Source organism: Ornithorhynchus anatinus, chromosome 14 (genome assembly GCF_004115215.2).
Source record: "Ornithorhynchus anatinus isolate Pmale09 chromosome 14, mOrnAna1.pri.v4, whole genome shotgun sequence".
Classification (NCBI taxonomy): Eukaryota; Metazoa; Chordata; class Mammalia; order Monotremata; family Ornithorhynchidae; genus Ornithorhynchus; species Ornithorhynchus anatinus.
Genome location: NC_041741.1, coordinates 30,488,787 through 30,500,974, shown reverse-complemented (window position 1 = coordinate 30,500,974; position 12,188 = coordinate 30,488,787).

The window sequence follows — 12,188 nt, the reverse complement described above, 5'->3', positions numbered from 1 at the left end:
TTTTAAAGATGAGGGAAGTAAGGCACAGAGAAGTGAAGAGAATTCTCTAATAATAATGATGCCATTTGTTAAGCGCTTACTATGTGCAAAGCACTGTTCTAAGTGCTGGGCGGGGGGTTGGGTTACAAGGTGCTCAAGTTGTCCCACGTGGGGCTCACAGGCTTAATGCCCATTTTACAGATGAGGTAACTGAGGCAAAGAGAAGTTAAATGACTTGCCCAAGTCACACAGCTGACAAGCGGCGGAGCCAGGATTTGAACCCATGACCTCTGGTTCCCCAGTCTGTGCTCTTTCCACTGAGTCACGCTGCTTCTCTAAGGTCACACAGCAGGTCAGTGGACTTGACCTTTGCTCCCCTGACTCCCAGACATATGCTCTGTTCCACTAGGTCATCAGATGGAAAGACAAATTCCTGGGTACTTTATTTTAAATTGGGGACGCTACTGCAATTTAAACCATAATACCCAGGAAGGAGGGGCAATCCATTTTTTTTGTTTGGTTGTTTGCTGGGGGGTAAGAAAAAGTAATTAGAAATAAAGTTGACAGGTTTTTATTCACCTTTGCAGTCATGGAGGTTCTAGGGCCATCTTAAAAATTTGACTGTTGGAATGCTTTCGTTTTGTATTCTCATCTAAGATCTATTTGTTGTGGAAGGTCCTGCGGGGGATATAGAAAAGCTATGAACAACATAGCCCCAGAGGGTCATTGATTTACAAGAACTTCTACATCTATAAGGCCACTGGAGAGGAAAATCTATTTTTAACTACATGATAAATATGAACACCAAAAGATAATTGGTTTAATTTGTCACTAATATTGATTAACTTCCCGTTAGTCAGCATACTTCTTTATGCCGTCTACATAATCTGAGCAGGAAGCTGACAAGTTTGCTTTAGGCAAGCATCATGTACACATTTATAATTTTTGTGATGTGTTGAATCACCTTAATTTCACTCAATCGCATTACTCGGACCCATGTGAAATGTTTCATTCTTCCTTTTTTTGTTTTGCAGTTAATCAACGGAACCATGAGATAAGCAGTTGCCGCTGCTGACAACCTCTCCCAGAGCCTTTCAACTTTTGCGACCTAACCGTATCCCCTCAATTCCCTCCTTCTAATCAACCATTCCTGTCATTCCCATGCCCCCAGCCCCCTTCTACCAACCTCTCCCCACTCCTTGCTCCATCACCTCCTCCACTCCCATCCCAACCGTGCCCCTCTTGGCCAGCTCAATCCCTCAACCCCTTCACCCAGCACCGGTCCCCATCAGCTCACTTTCATCCAATCTTTCCCTACCCTCACATCATCCCCTCCATCCGCTCTCCCCCAACAAACTCAACCAGGTGTGGCCTGTGAAATAAAGCCCCCTCCATCATGGGGATACTTCCCTTCATCATTGACCTGTTCTTGACCCGATCACTGCTCCTCCTGTCATCACTGAAACCCGGTGTTCCCCAAATGACACTCTCCCCTGCCACTCATTCCAGAGGGGGGAATCTATCTTTTCCCACCCCCACAAGACTCACTGAGAAAGTGGAGTTGCTTTCTTTCTTGCTCCACCATGCTGATTCTGCATCATCTTACATCGCCAATCCTTTTTCCTTTTTTGAAGTCCGTATCATCTGCCTCACTCATTCCAGTTACCAGTCCTGGTCACCTACTGCCCCTTCCCAGACCTCTCTTCTAACACTCTGATCCATTTTGATCCCTTTATCATATTCTTTTCTCTCTTTCTCCATCCCTACACTGATCTTGGGGATAGGCAGAGTTTAGCGGCAAGAGCGCAGGCTTGGGAGTCAGAGGTCGTCAGTTCTAATCCCGGCTCCGCCACTTGTCAGCTGTGTGACTTTGGGCAAGGCACTTAACTTCTCTGGACCTTAGTTACCTCATCTGTAAAATGGGGATTAAGACTGTGAGCCCCACGTGGGACAACCAGATTACTCTGTATTACTGGATTACTCCAATGCTTAGACAGGGTTCGGCACATAGGAAGCGCTTAACAAATACCATTTTCATTATTATAAAGAAAGAATAATAAATAGATAGGATACTGCTTCAGGGGTACCGCCCAGCACAGCCCAGACTATCGGTTTTCAGATGCACTGGAATTTCCTTTTAATATACAGTCCTAAAGATATACAGGCCATGGAAGAAGAAGAATTCATCTTTGGGTTCATGTCCTGGGTTTTTCATGACCATGCCACTCCTCCTCGCTCCACCCATGCCGTCCAACTGAAAGAAGCCTTTGACAGCAAGGGTGACATTGTTGAAACATTCCTCAGAGAAGACTTCCCAGATTTCCACCCAGCAATCCTTCCTGGGTTAATTCTCATCCTCATGGTCAGCCCAATACATACTCTTAGCACTCTAAATGTGCTTCCTAGCCTAGGCGCTCGTGTGCATTTGTTTTTCATTTATATATTTATCTGCACATTCAGTTTGTTCAGCTGCTTCACACTGAGATGTTTGCTCTGCTTTCTGCTACAATCTTGCTCTTCGGCAATCTTCCACTATTGTTACATCTTTTTTTTTTCCTCCCAGAATCAGCTACTTGAGAATGGTGTACATGTATTCAGTGCCTAAACTTGATAGGTGCTCAATAAATATCCCTGATTGACCTCGTGACAAGTATAAATGAATGCACTCATGTCTGACTGGGTTTCACTCCTCTAATTTATGGGACGACAGTTGTCTGAAGAACTCACCATGCATAAGTATGCACCATAGGTCTATACTTATTGACTTCAAATTGTCTGTATAACTGTTTTCTGGAGGCTGCCTTGTTGAAAACCCCGGATCATATTTTTAGTGTGGAATCCTCTAGGGACAAGTGAATTTTCATTCTGGGTAATTAGAACATAACTCAATTTTCCATAAATCTGCAGCCTCTTCCTCTAGAGGATTTTGGTTACATATATGCAGCCTCTGCAGCAACTCATCAAATCTGAAGTGGGCCTTTTTTTGCAGCTGTTTTTGTTGTTGTTTTTCCCCCTCCTTTATCCTTTTCAGCTTACCATAAATCCCACTGACCTAGATAGACAACAAGAGTGGAACAAATATCCAGGGTTTTTTTTCTGTGTTGACTGCCTCTGACAATATGTATTTTCAAAGACTGGATCCGGTGGGTCCAAAAAAAAAAAAAGAATAAATCATACAATTTAGGAGTTCTCAATTGTCAGTGGACTTACAAGTACAAAACATATTCACCATCTAAGGAACAAAGGGAAGCTAAATTAGGTATTTTTGTTAGCCTGGTGGAAGATAAAGGGAGAATAATAAAACTAAGGAAATTGTTCCGGGCTCACGAAAATAATCTGCTCCTCAGTTTGTTGACCCTCCTTTAGAGATGTTTTATGTGTAATGTCACCATGTATTCCAAAATTGCAAGCTATATTGGAAGCTTCTGGAAGGTGCAGATCCTTTTTACTTACCTTACTGTATTTTCTCAAGTGTTTAGTACCGGGCTCACCACACATCAGGTACCTGATAAATACCACTGATTGAGATGGGCCAGATGGTCACAAATTAGCAATTTCAGCCCAATGCTTGGACCGTGTAAAACATACAGGACCCATTAAATTATTAAAACTGTTTCTGCTGCCTCTTCTCTCCAGGTTTGGGAAACGGAGCTGTTAGGGATCATTCTTAGGGTTTGAGGCAGCTATAGAAGGAAGAAAATTAAAAGACCAAGGATGACCGCCACATTCCGCTCTCCTCCTCTTCATCAGTTGCCTCATCCACTGCTGCTTTCCAACACTATCACATCTGTCCTGGACCATGCTGTGGCCATGATCAGTGAGAGCTTCTGATGGGACTATAATTTCACTTCCTGCTGTGCAGGAAACTCCTTTTCATTCCCAGCTTCAAAGCTGGACCACGACCACTGCAGCAAGATGGAATGGAGGCTGCTTGATTCATGGCTGCTTCACATGAAGGAGCAGCAGTTCTGGCTCAAGTGTTTCATCCCAGGCTAGGCCTCGGAGGCTGCTTTCCCAAAGCTGGTAGAGGTGAAACGCATATATTGCCGCTCAGTGGAAAGAGCCCGGGTTTAGGAGTCAGAGGTCACAGGTTCTAATCCCGGCTCCGCCACCTGTCAGCTGTGTGACTTTGGGAGAGTCACTTAACTTCTCAGTACCTCAGTTACCTCATCTGTAAAATGCGGATTAAAACAACGAGCCTCACGTGGGATAACCTGATTACCCTCTATATACCCCAGAGTTTAGAACAGTGCTCTGCACATAGTAAGTGCTTAACAAATACCAACATTATTATTATTATATATATCTCCGATCTGACCCCCAGGGATCCACCACCCCCAGCCACTATTGTCGATGATGTACAGTTGACCCCATTGCTATGGCCTTCCTGATACCCTGACTCTGGTAGCCTCTCCTGGATTGGTGGTCACTCTCTTAGGTGATGGCTCAGATGGTAGAAGACCACGAAAGGAGGAGGAGAAGAAAGATGAGTATCTTTGTCTCTTTTCCCTGATCTTTCTTCCCATTTTCCCTTCTCCCATCTCTCCATTTCTACCTCTCCCATTCTCCTTCTTTCCCTTTCTCCCTCTCCTCATCCTTCCATCTCAAAACTCTCTGTGCTCCTGTGCACACACTGCCTAAAATGCATAATATCCAATTTATTCTTAATTGTTTTGAGATTTATATTAGAAAAAAATCAAAGAAAATAAATTAGTAAATCTACAAATTCTCCAGAAGCCCTTATACTGTGACCTAGTAGAAGAAGCATGGGCTTGGTAGTCGGATGGTCCATGTTCTAATTCCTCTTTGCCACCGGCCTGGTGTATGACCTTGGGTCACTTAACCTTGCTGTGCCTCAATTTCCTCATCTGTAAAATTGAGATTAAATACCTGTTCTTCCTCCTCCTTAGACTGTGATCTCCATGTGGGTCAGTAACTGTGTCTAGCCTAATTACTATGTATCTGCCCCAGCACTTAATATGACATTTAACATATAACATTCAATAAATACCATTATTATACCATTAGCCAGTAACACACAGCAGCAGTATATCGAGGGCTAAATTTTTGTGAACAATAACTACGTTTAATGTAATATGAAATGTAATCCTATAAAAACTGCAACGAAATTACATTTACTTTAAAGCTGTAGTTTAATGAGGGCCATTTTGTTTTGTGGTATTGGCAGTTTTTTGGGTTTGGTGTTTTGTTTTTTTTGTTTTTTTGCTTATTTGCCCTATTAATGAAACCCAAGATTTATGGATTACTGGCTTTGTTTCTGCACAATAAAGTAGACTCTCTTTTCTCTCTTGCTCTTTAGTAGTCCATATAGAACATCATTCATTTTGTTGGGTATGTAAATAAATTAGTAGGATTAATATGTGCCACAATGCATAGGGTATAGTTTCAATCAAAGAGTTCATCAAGACCCTGTAGATTATAAGTAATTTAAATGTTACACTATGTTGGCAAAAAAAATGAAATAAGGTGAAATAAAAGGCAACATATTTGAACTTCAATTATTTTCCCAAGCTCTGAAGAAAATGCTATAACTTGAATATAATCTGAATTGAAGTTTTAATTGAATCTGGATAATGATATGAGCCCCATTGTAAATTTTGTCCATTTGATTAATTATCCTAGTAAAATCATTTGCAGTGCTTTAAAAATGATGACTTTAGAAATGCAAATACCTATTAGTGGATTAATGATTAGTAATAGTCATCCCCAACAAGCCAGAAGTGTGAATTTTTAAAACAGGATGTTGTGAACTTGATTTATATTTTCAGTTCCACTTCCTATATTTTCCAAAATACTGACCGAATGACACCACATCACATGAACCGGAACCGGTCATTCCACAAAACTCCATTTATGGAGTATATATTGTGTGCTGAGTACAAAGTGCTGGTGAAGAGTTCGCACCTTGTGTTTACAACTTGTTAAACTTAATGCTCTTTCTCTTTATCACTTCCTTTGATCCCAACCAGCCAGGCAGTGAGGTCCCAAGCAAAAACCAAATATTGACACATCCACAGGGGCCCCAGATAAGACAGCTTCTAAGAAAGGAACAGAAAAGAACTGTAATTGATAGATTAAGATAATGAGGCAGAAGAATCTCTTTGTAAGATCAACAAGGATAATATAAAAGGCTGGGGGAAGCTGTTGTTTTTGTTGCTATCCAGCATGGCTTAGTGGAAAGAGCCTGGCTTTGGGAGTCAGAGGACGTCGGTTCTAATTCCACCACCGCCACTTGTTTGCGGTGTGACCTTGGGCAAGTCACTTCACTTTCTGAGCCTCAGTTATTTCTTCTTTAAAATTGAGATTAATGATGATGGTGGCATTTGTTAAGCGTTTATTATGTGCTAAGCACCTTTCTAAGCTCTGGGGTAGATACAAGGTAAAGAGGTTGTCCCGCATGGGGCTCAAGGTCTTAATCCCCATTTTAAAAACTGAAGCACAGAGAATGTAAGTGGCTTGCCCAAGGTCACACAGCTGACTAGTGGCTGAGCCAGGATTAGAACCCATGTCCTGACTCTCAAGCCTGTGTTCTTCCCATTAAACCACCCTGCTACTCTGATGAATCTTCCATTGTCTTGGTCCATTTATCCAACTTTGGCTTCACTGATAGGGTCCTCTCCTGGTCGTCCTATCTCTCCGGCTGTTCGTTTTCAGTCTCTTTTGTGGGCCCCTCCTCTGCCTTCAACTCCATAACTGTGAGGGTCCCTCAAGGCTCAGTTCTGGATCCCCCTCTATTCTCCATATATACCCATTTCCCGGAAGAACTCACTCCCATGGCTTCAACTGCCATATCTAGGTGGATGATTCCAAAATCTACATGTCCAATTCCGATCTCTCTCCTCTGCAGTCTCACATTTCCTCCTGTCTTCAGAACGTCTCTACTGGTATGTCTGGCCGAAACCTCAAACTTAACATGTCTAAAACAGAGCACCTACCTTTGCCCTCCCACTGACTTTCCCTTCACCGTGGACAACACCACCATCCTCCCTGTCTCACAGCCCATAATCTTGATGTTATCCTCAACTCATGACTCTCATTCAACCCACAAATTCAAACTGTCACCAAATGATTTAGTTGAACCTTCAAATCATCGCTAAAAGCCATTCTCTACCCTCCACCTAAACTGCAATCACCTTAATCCTTAATATTTCCCTTATCCCACCTTTATTACTGTATCAACCTCTTGCGGACCTCGCTGCCATCCGTCTTTCCCCATTTTAGTCCTCACTTCCCTCTTCTGCCTGGATTATTTTTCTAAATTAATGTTCAGTCCATGATTCCCCACTCCTCAAGACCCTCCTGCAGTTGCTAATCCACTTCTGCATCAAACAAAAACTCCTAAACATCGGCTTTGAAGCAGTCAATCACCAACTATCTCTGCTTAGTAATAGCCACCCCCAACAAGCCAGAAGTGTGAATTTTTAAAACAGGATGTTGTGACTTTGCTGCTTTCCCACTACAACCTAGCCTAAACTCCTCTAAATGCCAGTTTACTCACCGCAATTTGATCTCATCTATCCTACTGTAGACCTCTTGCTCATGTCCTGCCTGGCCTGGAATGTCCTCTCTCTTCATATCCAACAAACAATCACTCTCCCCACCTTCAAAACCTTATTAGAAGAGTATCTCCTTCAAGAGTCCTTCCCCAACGAAGTGCTCATTTATTCTGATCCCACTCCCTTCTGTGATGGCCTCGCACTTAAATTTGCACCCTTTATTCACCCGCCATCCCTCAACCCCACAGAATTTATTTATATATCCATAATTCATTTATTTAAAGCCTGTCTTCCCTTTTAGACTGTAAGCTCATTGTAGGTAGGGAAGACAGAGAAGCAGCATGGCTAAGTGGATAGAGCATGGGCCTGGGAGTCAGAAGGTCATGGGTTGTAATCTTGGCTCTGCCACAAGTCTGCTGTGTGACCTTGCACAAGTCACTTCACTTCTCTGGACCTCAGTAACTTAATCTGTAAAATAGGATTTAAGACTCTGAACCCTATGTGGGACAGGGACTGTGTCCAACCTGACTACCTTGTATCTACCCCAGTGCTTAGAACATTGATTGGCACAAAGGAAGCACTTAATGAGTACCATTATTATTATTATTACTAACTCTGTTGTAGTGCACTCTCTCAAGAGCTAAGGTCAGTGCTCTGCACCCAATAAGCACTCAATAAAATGACTGATTGATTTGTCCATACCACACCTCATATTCACCTCTACCACCTTCTAAATATAGAATTCTGTGTTATTTTTACTACTGAAACTTATATAATAAAAATGGTGGCATTTGTTAAGCACTTACTATGTGCAAAGCACTGTTCTAAGCGCTGGGGGATACAAGGTGATCAGGTTGTCCCACATGGGCCTCACAGTTTTCATCCCCATTTTGCAGATGAGGTAACTGAGGCACAGAGAAGTTAAGTGACATGCCCAAAGTCACACAGCTGATAAGTGGCGGAGTCAGAATTAGAACCCACAACCTCTGACTCCCAAGCCCGGGTTCTTTCCACTCAGGCATGCTTCTTCTTGTGGCTCAGTGGATTGTCTTTATGCATTCCGTGTTCACTCATTTCACCTATTAGATTGTAAGCTCTCTAAAATCACGGACATTGACATTTTCTATGGGGAAGAGGGTTTACAGCCGCAGCATCTACAGTATTCCTATCACAGAGCAGGTTCTCAGTTAATCATATGGACACTGATAATGTCTTACAAGTCTTACATCTTCTGAAGAAGGAGTGTTGCCTAGTGGAAAGAACACAGGCCTGGGAGACAGAGGATCTGGCTTCTAATCCCAGCTCTACCATTTGTCTGCAAATCACTTAATTTATCCGTGCTTCTGTTTCCTCAGCTGCAAACTAGGGATTAAGCCCCTGCTCTTCTCCCTTAGACTATGGGATAGAAAGTGCTTAACCGATATCAACATTTTTGTTTCAGCATTAATTATGACCAGAACTAAATTAAGTTTCACTTTTGGCTTTGGGATTTTTTTTAATGGTACTTATTAAGCACTATGTGCTAAACTGTGTGCCGTCTTGTAAAATGCTAGGGTGGGTTCAAGATAATCATGGTCTCACAGTCTAGGAATATGTATCATTGCTACTTGAATGATAGTTTGACTCCATTGCATAAGTCTCATATTTTCTTCCCAGATGTTCGTCAGGACAAATTGAATGTTCTCTCCCTTGGGGAAGCAGCGTGGCTCAGTGGAAAGAGCCCGGGCTTCGGAGTCAGAGGTCATGAGTTCGACTCCCGGCTCTGCCACTTGTCAGCTGTGTGACTGTGGGCAAGTCACTTAACTTCTCTGTGCCTCAGTTACCACATCTGTAAAATGGGGATTAACTGTGAGCCTCACGTGGGACAGCCTGATTCCCCTGTATCTACCCTAGCGCTTAGAACAGTGCCCTGTGCATAGTAAGCGCTTAACAAATACCAACATTATTATTATTAATTCTAAAATGTAGAGGGACTGCTTCAACTAGCTTAGATCACCAAGCAGAGTAGAAGCAGCGTGGCTCAGTGGAAGGAGCACGGGCTTGGGAGTCAGAGGTCATGTGTTCTAATCCCAGCTCCTCCACTTGTCAGCTGTGTGACTTTGGGTAAGTCACTTGACTGCTCTGTACCTCAGTTACCTCACCTGTAAAATGGGGATTAAGACTGTGAGCCCTATGTGGGACAACCTGATTATCTTGTATCCTCCCCAGCGCTTAGAACAGTGCTCGGCACATAGTAAGCACTTAACAAATGCTATCATTATTATTATTAGAAGCAGTACAGTTTTTCTGCTTAACTTGCTGAGCTAATCTTGACTCTAACCAAAATGAACATTTATCTTAAAATGAACCTTTACAAATATGAAGAATAATGATAATGGCAGCGTTTTCTTTTGAGACCACTGGATAAGCCTTCGTTCTGACACTTCAGGATGGATAGGCTGCCCAAAGGGATTGACTTGTGTGCAGTCACTCTCCCAAGTATTTAGTACTGTAAGTGCTAAATAAATACCACTGACTGATGGATTGAATGGTTTGTTTAGCTCCCTTCACACTAGATCTACCTGTCCAATGTACTTTTAGTCACCCACACTCTCCAGTTCATTTTCAAGATTTCAAATAAGAATAATATTTGTGGTATTTGTTAAACACTTACTAGTCCTACCTGTCCAGTGTACTTTTAGTCACCCACACTCTCCAGTTTATTTTCAAGATTTCAAATAAGAATAATATTTGTGGTATTTGTTAAACACTTACTAGTCCTACCTGTCCAATGTACTTTTAGTCTCCTACACTCTCCAGTTCATTTTCAAGATTTCAAATAAGAATAAAATTTGTGGTATTTGTTAAGCACTTACTATGTGCCAGGCACTGTTCTAAACACTAAGATGGATATAAACAAATTGGGTTGGACACAGTCCCTGTCCCACATTCATTCATTCAATTGTATTTGTTGAGAGCTTACTTTGTTCAGAGCACTGTAGGGGTTCACAGTCAATCCCCATTTTACAGATGAGGTAACTCACTGAGGCAGAAAGAAGTGAAGTGAAGAAGCCCCTGGTCACATAGCAGACGAGTGGCAGAGGCAAAATTAGAACCCAGGTCCTTCTGATTCCCTGGTCTGTGCTCTATCCACTAGGCCATGCTGCTCAGCCTGACTTCCTTCCAGAATGTCCTAGGTGATTCTTGAGTCAGAAATCTTTCCCATTGCTGACATTATTCAGCAAAAAGTCTCATGCTTGTGAAATCTGGGCTAAAACTTTTATTACTGCAATAAATACTTGGTTCTCAAAACAGAGTTCCTTCCACTGGACCAGCAGCAGGACAAAGACTAATTAATCCCTTTTCACTTCAGGGTCTGATTTTAAACCTTTTTTTCAAAAAAAACCAGCTGGCACTTGTCTTCAATCCATTATCCATCTTGCTATCCGTCTTCAGTGCTCTTGCCTTCAACCTGTTACACTATAGCAATTCAGAGTTGAATGCTGGCCAAACATATTTAATTAGGCTTATTTATCTCAGCGCCCTCTCTACCTACTGGTGATACCTCTGAAATCAAATGAAAATCCACAGAGCCCCGTGTCTGTAGGTACAGAGGTTTACTTAACAGGAACAGAGAAAGAGATGAGGTGTAGTGACTATCTGAAGTAGCCCAGATTTTACTATCGGAGCCAGTTGCGGATTGATATGGAATGTCACTGTCCTTGGATTTATATAAAATATTCTATCATCCAACTCTACCAAAGTAGTGATTAAGGGTGACTAGCTAGGTAATTGTTTGAGTTCCCTCTTTCAGTTTCCTGGGTCTGCAAGGGCAGAAATAGTACAGAAAAATATAGCAAAGGAGTATGGGTTTCTGGCATAGGATATTTCCCTCATCTTCGTGATTATCTCTGAAAGTATCCACTAGAATACTAACTGCTCTTTTCTGAAATGTATATAGCAGCAGAAAAAAAAAAATAATGTATATTCACAATTTAGATGAAATCAGTTGATCTTTTGCCAACATTAGGAAATATGAAGATATATATATATATATCTTTGACATCACAGTACTATATTTGTCCTTCAAATCTTTTCACTTTGTTTCCATTTCCAAATTTCAGCTCTATACAGCATTTTAGAATAATGATAAAAATAATAATACATTATATATCTGTAATCATCTACAATCATTTGAATATAAAAATGTTGATACTCTAATAACATGTCTTCTAATAGAAATCATAGACTGCCTCATCTCCCCTCACCATAACATTTCAAAATATCTCTGCATATTCAAATGGATTTTAATTCTCTAGTAAGATCATGATTGCAAACTGCTTTACTGCATTAGCCAGGAGTGATGGTTGATGATATCTAAAGAAAATTGAAGAAAAATTAAATTAAAATTAAAGAAAATTAAAGAAAATATATGAGACTGCACCAAATAAAAATTTGCTTTGGCAATACAGGGTTAAGAGCTCTTGTAAAATTGTGTTTAGGCAGCACCCTCACTAAGGATGCCATGATGGACAAAGAAATGGAAAACTGCATCAAGAAGCGACAGCACATGCCTTGAGAGACTGAAGTAGTTGAAATAGTGTGGTATTCATTCATTCATTCATTAGTATTTATTGAGCACTTACTATGTGCAGAGCACTGTACTAAGCACTTGGAATGTACAATTCAGCAACAGATAGAGACAATCCCTGC